Genomic DNA, 12,035 nt, shown 5'->3' on the forward strand with positions numbered 1-12,035 from the left:
CGGGTCGCCAAAACCGGCATCCAGTCACAGCACTCTGCTCCAGAATAGGCCTAAATGAATGGGCCTAGTAGGGAGGGGGTGTCTTCAGGCAGATGTCCGGCCCCAGCATCCACCTGAAGAAAGAGCATCTCGCGTCTTTTTTTCCAGGAGCTGCGACAAATCTCTCACGCAAAAAGGAACCTATTGATTTCAATGGGAGACATTTTTTTGGTCAGGATTTTGAGGCGGATTCCTCCTCAAAACCCAGACCAAAAAAACCCGTCTGAACTCAGCCTTAGGGTGTTTCTTTTCAGGTGGTGACACTGTGTACCCAGATGTGGCTACAGCCAAATCTAGTCCCCAGGCAATAGTGCTGTCCCTTTGGTATAAGTGTGGCACCCATTATTAATTCATGTTCCTGTGCATGCAGTTTTTACTTTAAAAAACCTCATGTGAACACAGCCTCAAAGTTAATAATTACCTTGATTTGTTTCTCCTTAACCATCGACTGGAAAGCTAGCAGCCATGTAATTTTACTGTTACTGTGTGGACAGTAATGATATCAAGCAGGCTGACATTAATTGGTGTTTCTCTTATAGAAAAGTGGATACAAAAAAAAACGTGCATACGTATAATATGGATGCAACATAAATAAGGTTTGAATTTAAAATAAAATGCATTTCATTGGCAAAGATTAGTTAAACCAATTAAAAACAAAATGGATCAACCAATCTGGGATCTAAATATAGAATACAAAATGACAATTCCACGTAACAGTCACAGAATCATGTATGCGTCGTATTACCTAGCAGTAAGTGACACGCCTTAGAATAATCAGAATGATAGCGCTGATGCACTAGGAATAGGAAACTAGCAACTTGTATTTTTCTACATCTGTATGTATGCAAAAGGAAAGCGCAAAAATTGTGCAATAAAATGCCATCAATCTAAAAGAAATAAAAAAGGAGATTTACAAGCTGGTATCAAAATGTAGTTCAAGTCTACTGATCTGAAGGTTAAAGTTAAAAAAAAACAACAAAAAAAAAAAAAAACCACAGTCCTCCCAAGACCACAATACAAGGCTGCCACAAGAAAAATAATATGACGTGAAAGAAAGTAATACAAAGTTTACCATAGGTTTGAGACCCCAGAATAGATATAGCATTCCTCAGGGGTATACGGATGCCAAGGGAAATGTCTATATAATAAATACATGATTGCCTGAAATGGACACATGTGGAATGCAGCCCCAGCCAACAGCATATGCCGTGATGCAAGACACATGCATGAGATGTATACAAGGATCTCCTATCTATGTAGAATAGGCGTATATGAAAAAGAAGTCCCATCAATCTCTGGGCTTTTGTACAAAGTATGCATGCGTGCCACATATATAATATGCGCATACGCCAAATACATACAAAAGATCATGCCTATTTTTAATGATATTACTTACATTCTATATGATTTCCATCTTTGCTAGTACAAACATAAAGCTGGTAAATTAGGATTACAACCTGAGATAAAAAATAAACTTGTTTATCTCCGCCCCCAATATAACATTCCCCCTCCATACCTGCCCCCAGTATAACATTCCCCTTCCATCTCTGCCTCCAGGCTACTGAGACACAGAAATACACAGACACAGACACACACACAGACACACACACAGACACACACACACACTCTCTCCACCCTGCATCTCACAACCCCCCTATCTCCCCTCTCAGTACTTTAGAACACACACCACATGTCTCCATCTTCTTGCACTGTCCTGCCAGCACTAAGACACACCTCCCTAGTCAAGCTATGTGGGCCGGACTGAATCAGTCAGGGAGCCAGATATGGCCCACGGGTCGTACATTGCCCGGGTCTGATGTAGAGGATAAGACCAGGAAGAGAGATTAGCAAAGCCTTAGATTGATGATATCATAAGTTTCAATTTGTTCATAATATACATGAAGTAAGAAGTTTGAAAAGTTAGTTGGACATTCACATCAAAGGATCCACTGCAGGTAGGTCAGCTAGAGAGACTCCAACATAGGTCCACAGGGTAGGCTTTTTAATGTAGAATTTTGAGTTAGAGGGGAAAAGCAAAATCGATGGCTTTAGCTTCTCCAAGATGATGCAAGATCAGATTAACAATAGAGGGGTCAACAAAATCTAGATAACAAGAAAATATGTTAAATACAAAAAAAAATGATAGGACTGACATTTTCTCAAATGCAACCCTTTGATAATGTGTCATAAAATGTTTTGTAAGAAACTCATCCTACATCTTCTATATCATCAGCCAACACTTACGGACGAAGTTCACGGACATGATTGACAGACCTTTTATAGCACACCATCCATCTTTCAGTCTATCCCCAGCTATCCAAACATTCTCTCCAAATTGCTAAAGACTCCATAAGGCAATTATGGGAAAACAATCTAACTGGACAAACCCTTAGTATTCCTGAACTCAGAGCTATGGCTTCAATTCAGAACAACTCAAACAAGACAGGTAATGTTGTCTTATGACCCATTATATTTACAGGAAGGCAATTGTATAACATTACTTACTACCAGAAACTGCCAGGTGATTCTACTGCAACATTCAAGAAAAAGTTGGATATACTCATCAACAGAGCATTCTTTTATGGGATAAATATCAGAAAAGAAAAAAGATTTCTAACTACGGATACGCCTTTTTATTGGCAACCCAAAATTCACGAAAATCAAGTAAATCCTCCAGGACTGTATTGTGGCAAGAATTGTGGAAGTCCCTGTGAAAACAGTTGTCAGTTCGTAAATTTCTTCCTAAAGACATTGGTAAGTAGATTAACTACATTTCTAAGAGAGTCGATGCATTTACTCCAAACCCTAAATGACGTGGAAATACCAGAGGGCACAGTTTTAGTGACATTGGATGTAGAATTCCTGTACAGTGTGAGCGGAGAGGAACGCCCCCCTCCCCTCCTGACAATACTTGTCTATGGACGAGCACTGTGAGCAGAGGGAGGGGGCGTTCCTCCCCGCTCACACTGTACAGCGTGATAGGCGCTGCTGGGCAGAAGGGCGTCCCTGGCTAACTGTCAGAAACGCCCTTCTGACTGTAAAGCGCTACGGTACCAGGACCAATAGCGTTTTACCTGGGGAACAGATCGGGAAAGCCGACAGTGCGCTGAATTCAGCGCACTGTCAGCTTGACAGCAGTATATAGAAGTGCCTGTGCCCCGGACCATGAAAGGTCCTCTTTAAATGAATCCCAAACAAAAAATAAATAATAAATAAATGATCGTTCGTGCTGGACCTTGCTACTCCTCTTTAAATGAACTTGAGTTTTAAGTCATTTTTGGCAGATTGCTACAGCATGAATTTTAACTGGGATACAGTATATGTTGCTTGTTTTTATTGTCTTTGTTGTGCTATGTAAGTTGGATGGTCCTTTATAATAGTATTATTTATTATGCTTACTTGTATAGCGTCATCATATTCCACAGCTCTTTAACCCCTTAGTGACCAGCCTGTTTTGGACCTTAATGACCAAGCCACATTTTGGAAATTTGCCCTGTGTGACTTTATCAGTGAATAATTCTGTAACAGTATTAGGCATCCAAGCGATTCTGATATTGTTTTTTCGTGACATGTTGTACTTTACTGAGAAGGTAAAATTAGACTGATATAACTTGCGTAAATTTATTAAAAAACTCGCAAATGCTGAAAATTTTTAAAATTTTTCAATGTTTTCCATTTTCAGCTGCGATATCTCACATATACACAATAATACAGGGCAAAAAAGTTAGTAGTTATATATTTCTAAATGTTCCTTTTGTGTTTCAAGCATATTTGAAATAATTTTAACATATTTGAGTAATTTAGACAATTTAGAAGTTTATCAAGTTTATAAGCAAAATTTGGAAATTTTGAGTTTGTGATTTTTTCCTGTACCAAGCGAGGTTTGCAGACAGGAATAGGTGGCATAATGACAGAAACCCCCATTAAATGACCCAATTTGTAAAACTAGACCCCTTCAGGTATTCTTTGAGGGGTTTAGTGAGCATTTTGATCAAACAAATATTGTTTTGCAAGAATTATTACAAATGATGAAAAAAATAAAATTTTCATTTTCTTCAAATATGTGTCATTTTAAAGCCAGTTTTTTTGCACACAACACATCAAAAAGAAGAAACACACCCCAAAATATATCACCCCACTTCTCCCGTGTTAAAAAATGTACACTTTGTGGCCTTCGTCCTATGTACACACATATAGTAGGGCCCAAGAGGTAGGGAGGGCCAAATGGATTTCAAAACACAAATTTTGCTTGCAGATATTTTAGGCCCATTGCACATTTCAACAAGATTTGAGTTACCAAAGCAATTGAAACCCCCCATAAATGACCCCATTTTATAAACTAGACCCCTTAAGGTATTCATTGAGGGGTATAGCGAGTACTTTGGCCCCATAAGTTTTGAGAAAATTTGCATCAAACAAAAAAATTTCATATTTTTTTACACAAAAGTGTCATTTTATAGGCAGTTTTTTTGCACATATCACATGAAAATGAAGAAAAACACCCCAAAATAGATTACCTCATTTCTCCTGTGTTCAAAAATGTACATTTTGTGGCCTTAATTCAATGTACGGACGCACGGTAGGGCCCAGAAAACAGGGAGCACCAACTGGATTTTAAGACACAAATTTTGTTTGCAGATAGGGTGGCCCAATACGTTGCCCCCACTTTGTGTTGTCAGAGACCTGCACTCCTAAAACTATTAAGTGGGCCATCCCGGGTAGAAAAAAGTTATATATGTGGGTGTAAACTGCTGCTTGGGCACACAGCAGGGCTCAGAAGGGAAGGTGCATTGCACTTTTTAGATTTTGGGGTACAGAGTTAGAGGGACCCTCTGGGCGCCATGACATTTTTGCAGAGCCCTGGAGGTGACAGTAAACTGGAATTCCCCAAGAAGTGACCCCATTTTGTAGGGGCAATTTTAGGGTCTTCCCAAATGTGACATGGTGTCCAAAAACGAAGAATCTAAATCTGAACTCCAAAAGCACATAGCACCCCTTCACATCTGCGCCCTGCTGGGTACCCAAATGGCAGTGTATGCCCACATGTATGACACTGGTGTACCCCGGATAACGGACTTAATGCCATATGTGGGTAGAAATGGCTATTTGGGTACAGCCGCGCACAGAAGGGAAGGAGCGGTATTTTGGTTTTTGGCGCACAGTTTGGTTTTTGGACGTCACTTTTGCAAAGCCCCTGAAGTGCCAATAAAGTAGAATCCGCAGACATGTCACCCCATTTTGGACACTACCCCACTGATGGGATTTATCAAGTGGCGTAGCGAGCGTTTTTAACCCTTGAGTGTTGCATTTATTTAGTTTCCAGAAATGAAATCGTAGCTGATAATGAGAAGTTAAAAATGAAATTTTTCCAGAGATTCGCCATTTCAGTGCCCGATATGTTGTGCCCAACTTATGTCAGCAGAGATACACACTCCAAAAACTGGTAAGCGGGTATCCCGGGCACAACAGCTTTCAGAGCGTTCATCTCTGATACAAGTCGGGCACAATATATTACGCACTGAAAGGACGGATTCCTGGAAAAATTGTCATTTTCACCTCTCACAATCAGCTTCGTATTCATTTATGGATAATAAGTTATAGCAACACTTGGGGGTTAAAAATGCTCTCTGTACCCCTGGATAAATCCTTCAGGGGTGTAGTTTCCAAAATAAGGTCACATATCAGGGGATTCCACTTTACTGGTGTTTCAGCTCTGCAAAAGTGTCATGGCATCCAAAAACCAAACCGTCTGTGCTCCAAAAACCCAATAACCCTTCTTCCCTTCTGTATCTGGCTGTGCCCTAATATCAGTTTATTCCCACATATGACATTATGTCCATTATCCCGGGTACACCAGTGTCATACATGTGTCATACATATGGCATAAACTGCAGTTTGGGCGCACAGCAGGGCGCAGAAGGGAAGGAGCGCGATGCGGCTTTTGGAGCACAGATTCATATGTTTGGTATCTGGACGCCATGTCATGTTTGTAGAGCCTGTAAGGTACCAGAAAAGTGGATTCCCCAAAGGAGTGACCCCATTTTGAAAACTGCACCCCTCAAAGAATTTATCAGGGGGGTGTAGTGAGTATTAGTATCCCAGACGTGACTGCACAGCGGATGGCGAAGAGGGAATATGTAAGCGGTGCGGAGGACATTGCAGACACCAAATTGCCTACTATGTCCCAGTAGCTCCTATGATTGGTGGAGTCACTCTGGGGGTCACTTTGGGGGTCACTTCTGGTGTCTTTTCGCTCATAAGCTGTAAATCTGGGGTATCCCCTGATATCCGCTCGCACAGCTTATATATTCCCTTCCTGACGCAGCCAGTCATGTTCTAATAATTTGGCGATTTTGGGGTTTTTTTGCCTTCACATTGTTAGATGCTATATTTTCTTTATTTTTATGGTGACATGGCCATATAAGGGATTGCTGGATGAGATGCATTTTGTAATGACACCATTTTTGGGTGCCTACAACTTATTGAATACATTTTATTAACCCTTTTTTGCTGGATTTAAAAAAGAAAAAATCAATTCTGGCATTGCATTTTACCTTTTTAATTTTGCGCCATGCAGCGTACAGTATAAGTAACATGTGACCTTTATTCTGCGGGTCGGTACGGTTATGGCGATACCTCATTTGTATTATTTTTTTATGTGATACTAATTCTGTAGAATAAAAACACATTTGGGGACATAAATCAGTGATTTTTGCATCGCCATCTTCTGAGAGGCGTAACATTTTTATTTTTCGGTTGACAGTGTTGGTTGGGGGTTTATTTTTTGCGGGACAACCTGTGCTTTTTATTGGTACTGTTGTGGGGTGCATATGACTTTTTGATCACTTTTTATAGCATATTTTGTAAGGTAAGATTCGAAAAATCACTACTATCGGCGGGTTTTTTCCTTTTTTTTTTCCGACGTGCACCGTGTACATTAAATATTGCTTCAGTTTTATTGTACAGATTGTTACAGACGCGGCGATACCAAATATGCATTGTTTTTATTAATTTTTAGGGTTTTTTTTTAATATAATTCATTTTCTATAAAAAAGGGCATTTTTGGGGCTTTATAACTTTATTCATTTTTATTATAAACTTTATTTATTTATTTTTCACTTTTTTTCTTTTACTTTTTCATGTGTCCCTTTAGGACACTTGGATTAGTGATGCTTTGATAAAAGCATCACTAATTCTCTATTAGACGCTGCAGGATACAGCTGTCATTGTCTTGCAGCGTCTAGAGGAAGTCAGACGCAGGTATTGGGGGTCTTTAGCAGTCTGGGGTCACTGGCCAGACCCCAGACTGCATGTTTTTCATATCGGCACCCCCTGATCTCGCCGCGGGGGGTGCCGATCATACCGGCAGCATCACGGAACCGCTTCAGTTCCGTGATCATGTTTGATCACGGAACTGAAGGGGTTAAAAAAAAACCGATCGGAGACCCCTCCGATGGGGGGTAATGGAGCAGGGTCTTAGCTGTCAGGTACAGCTAAGATCCGCTCCATTTACGTCGGCACTGACAGGGAATCCTTCCCTGACTGCCCGACGTAATTTTACTATAGGGCAGTCAGGAAGGACCTGTCAGTGCCAACGTAATTTTACTATGGGCCGGTCGTTAAGGGGTTAAAGACGTTGTCCCATACAGGGCTCACAATCTGCATTCCCTATCAGTATGTCTTTTTGGAGGAAATTCACACAAACAGGGGGAGAACATACAAACTTGCAGATGTTGTACTTGGCAGGATAAGAACCCAGAACTCCAGCGCTGAAAGGTTGCAGTGCTAACCACTGAGCCATGTATGGTATATTTGGCAGTGACTAGAGATGAGTGAACAGTGAAATATTCGATATTCGTTATTTGTTTCGAATAGCCCCTCAATATTCGACTATTTGAACGAATATCGAACCCCATTATAGTCTATGGGGAAAAATGCTTCGTTTCAGGGGAACCCACAATTCAACTCAGGAGGGTCACCAAGTCCACTATGACACCTCAGGAAATGATGCCAACACCTCTGCAATGCAACTGGGACAGCAGGGGAAGCGTGCCTGGGGGCATCTTACAAGCCCAAGTCACAGTTTTTCCCCACCATCATAGCCTATCAACTACACACTTTCCACACTCAAAAAAAACTCTATGAAAGTGGGAAAATACCTGGAAACCTTCTTTCCTGCCAAATTGGATGGACAGAAACCCAAATTTTAAGCTAAAGAAACATTAACAAGCACCCCTTTAAATCACGTTGCCCATGACAACCATAGATACAATAAGCAATGGGAAATCCAACAGTACCCACCCTTAACTGTCATTGTGGATGTGTGTGTGTGTGTGTGTGTGTGTGTGTGATGTGGTAAGACCTTCCAAAATTCTTTTTTCTGGCCCTTAACGTGAGCCCTTCCAAATTAAGTTAGAGGCCCTTAAGCTGAGCTACCAGCAGAGTTTTAGGCCCTTGGAGTGAGTTGAGCCTTGCACCAGCAGAGTGTTAGCCCCTTTAAAATTGTTAGCCCCTAAAACGGTGTTTCCAGAACCATCACTCTCATTGTGTGGGATTGAAGCAATGGATTGGACTGAGGACCCAGACATTGACCTTGATTTTGATTGGGAAATTGATAACATTTTGGCATCAAGTCCTGGGGGTAACTTTTATTACACTTAGCTTTTGGGGGGTAGACCCTTAAAAATTGGATTGAGCTTATATAGCCTGACTGAATTGCTGTGTATCCCAGGTAGGTTTTGGGGTTACACACCATAAAAAACAGGATTGAGTGTATGTAGCCTGACTGAATTGCTGTATCTCCCACTTAGATTTCGTGGGAACAGCATTAAAAACAGGTTTGACCACACATGGCCTGACTGAATGACTGTGTCTCCCACTTAGCTTTGGGGGGTACAGCTGAGGAAAGCTGGATATTGTGTATATGGACTGATTGAATGGCTGTGTCTCCCACTTAGCTTTGGGGGGTACAGCTTAGGAAAGCTGGATAGTGTGTATATGGACTGAATGAATTGCTGTGTATCCCACTTAGCTTTGAGGGGTAGACCCTTAAAAATTGGATTGCGCTTATATAGCCTGACTGAATTTCTGTGTATCCCACTTAGGTTTTGGGGGTACACACAGTGGATATCTGGATTGAGTGTATATAGCCTGACTGAATTTCTGTGTATCCCACTTAGGTTTTTGGGGTACACACCTTGAACATCTTGATTGAGCGTACATAGCCTGACTAAATTTCTGTGTATCCCACTTAGGTTTTGGGGGTACACACCGTGAACATCTGGATTGAGCGTACATAGCCTGACTGAATTTCTTTGTATCCCACTTAGATTTTGGGGGTACACACCGTGGATATCTGGATTGAGCGTACATAGCCGGATCTAATTGCTCTGTATCTCTGTTTTGGGGGGACACCGCCTGCAAAGCTGGGTTGAGTGTATATATCTGGACTGTATTGCTCTGTATCCCTGTTTTGGGGGGGGACAGCCTGCAAAGCTGGGTTGAGCGTATATATTTGGACTGAATTGCTCTGTATCCCTGTTAGGTGTTTGGGGGGACACCGCCTGCAAAGCTTGGTTGAGCATATATTTCTGGACTGAATTGCTCTGTATCCCTGTTATGGGGGGACACTACCTGCAAAGCTGGGTTGAGCGTATATAACTGGACTGAATTGCTCTGTATCCCTGTTAGGTGTTTTGGGGGAAAACTGCCTGCAAAGCTGGGTTGAGCGTATATATCTAAACTGAATTGCTCTGTATCCCTGTTAGGTGTTTGGGGGGACACCGCCTGCAAAGCTAGGTTGAGCATATATTTCTGGACTGAATTGCTCTGTATCCCTGTTAGGTGTTTGTGGTGACACCACCTGCAAAGCTGGGTTGAGCGTATATAGGTGGACTGAATTGCTCTGTATTCCTGCTTTGGGGGAACACTCCGTGGAAAGCTCGACTCCTCTCCCTTCAGTATAGCTCTGAGAGCTGTTGTTTTTCTTCCGTTTTTCCCTGCCTAGCTGAAGCTAATCCCTCTCTAGCCCTCAGCAGCACGTCTTTCCCTATGTCTCAAAGCCGGAAAATGAAACGAAGATGGTGGCCGCTATTCTTATAAATCGGTGGTCACATGTTTTCGTCAGCCAATGGGTTTTTTCAATTTTTTTTCAATGCCTCCGTTGTTGTAGTTCCTGTCCCACCTCCCCTGCACAGTTATTGGTGCAAAAAACCTTATAGTCATTTGTTTGCGTTGTTAAGATTGTCTTTTTATTTATTTTTGTATCATGTGATGTATTAATATTTATATTATATATAAACATTTTTTTCTGTTCTTGGTGAGTGTTTGTGTTTAGGTACTTGTTGTTCTAGGAATTACAATGCCTTGCGAAAGTATTCGGCCCCCTTGAACTTTTCAAGTTTGACACAATTGTGAAGTGGAACGAAATTTATTGGATATTTTAAACTTTTTTAACAAAGAAAAAGCTGAACACTGGGGCATGCAATATTATTCGGCCCCTTTACTTTCAGTGCAGCAAACTCACTACAGAACTTCAGTGAGGATCTCTGAATGATCCAATGTTGTCCTAAATAAATGATGATGATGATGATAAATAGAATCCACCTGTATGTAATCAAGTCTCCATATAAATGCACGTGCTCTGTGATAGGCTCAGAGAGCGCAGAGAGAATCATGAAGACCAAGGAACACACCAGGCAGGTCCGAGATACTGTTGTGGAGAAGTTTAAAGCTTTATTTGGATACGAAAAGCTTTAAACATCCCAAGGAGCACTGTGCAAGCAATCATATTGAAATGGAAGGAGTATCAGACCACTGCAAACCTACCAAGACCCGGCCATCCCTCTAAACTTTCATCTCAAACAAGGAAAAGACTGATCAGAGATGCAGCCAAGAGGCCCATGATCTCTCTGGATGAACTGCAGAGATCTATAGCTGAGGTGGGAGAGTCTGTCCATAGGACAACAATCAGTCGTACACTGCACAAATCTGGCCTTTATGGAAGATTGGCAAGAAGAAAGCCATTTCTCAAAGATATCCATAAAAAGTCTTGTTTAAAGTTTGCCTCAAGCCACCTGGGAGCCACAACAAACATGTGGAAGAAGGTGCTCTGGTCAGATGAAACCAAAATCGAACTTTTTGGCCACAATGCAAAACGATATGTTTGGCGTAAAAGCAACACAGCTCATCACCCTGAACACACCATCCCCACTGTCAAACATGGTGGTGGCAGCATCATGATTTGGGCCTGCTTTTCTTCAGCAGGGACAGGGAAGATGGTTAAATTTGATGGGATGATGGATGGAGCTAAATACAGGACCATTCTGGAAGAAAACCTGTTGGAGTCTGCAAAAGACCTGAGAATGGGATGGGATCTTCCAACAAGACAATGATCCAAAACATAAAGGAAATCTACAATGGAATGGTTCACAAATAAACGTATCCAGGTGTTAGAATGGCCAAGTCAAAGTCCAGACCCGAATCCAATCGAGAATCTGTGCAAAGAGCTGAGAACTGCTGTTCACAAACGTTCTCCATCCAACCTCACTGAGCTCCAGCTGTTTTGCAAGGAAAATGGGCAAGAATTTCAGTCTCTCCATGTGCAAAGCTGATAGAGACATACCCCAAGCAAATTGCAGCTGTAATCGCAGCAAAAGATGGCGCTATAAAGTATTAATGCAAGGGGGCCAAATGATTTTGCACGCTCAATTGTTCAGTTTTTTATTTGTTCAAAAAGTTTAAAATATCCAATAAATTTCGTTCCACTTCACAATTGTGTCCTACTTGTTGTTGATTCTTCCTCCCAAAATTTCAATTTTATACCTTTGTTTGAAGCCTGAAATGTGGCAAAAGGTTGAAAAGTTCAAGAGGGCCGAATACTTTTGCAAGGCGCTGTATATCATAATTTTTTGAAGTACATGGTTGGTTGGTTTAGCGCCTTCCGAAATCCTAGGGACTGTAAAAATTTGACATCAAACAGTATATTAACTGTAAAA

Source organism: Leptodactylus fuscus, chromosome 2 (genome assembly GCF_031893055.1).
Source record: "Leptodactylus fuscus isolate aLepFus1 chromosome 2, aLepFus1.hap2, whole genome shotgun sequence".
Taxonomy (NCBI): domain Eukaryota; kingdom Metazoa; phylum Chordata; class Amphibia; order Anura; family Leptodactylidae; genus Leptodactylus; species Leptodactylus fuscus.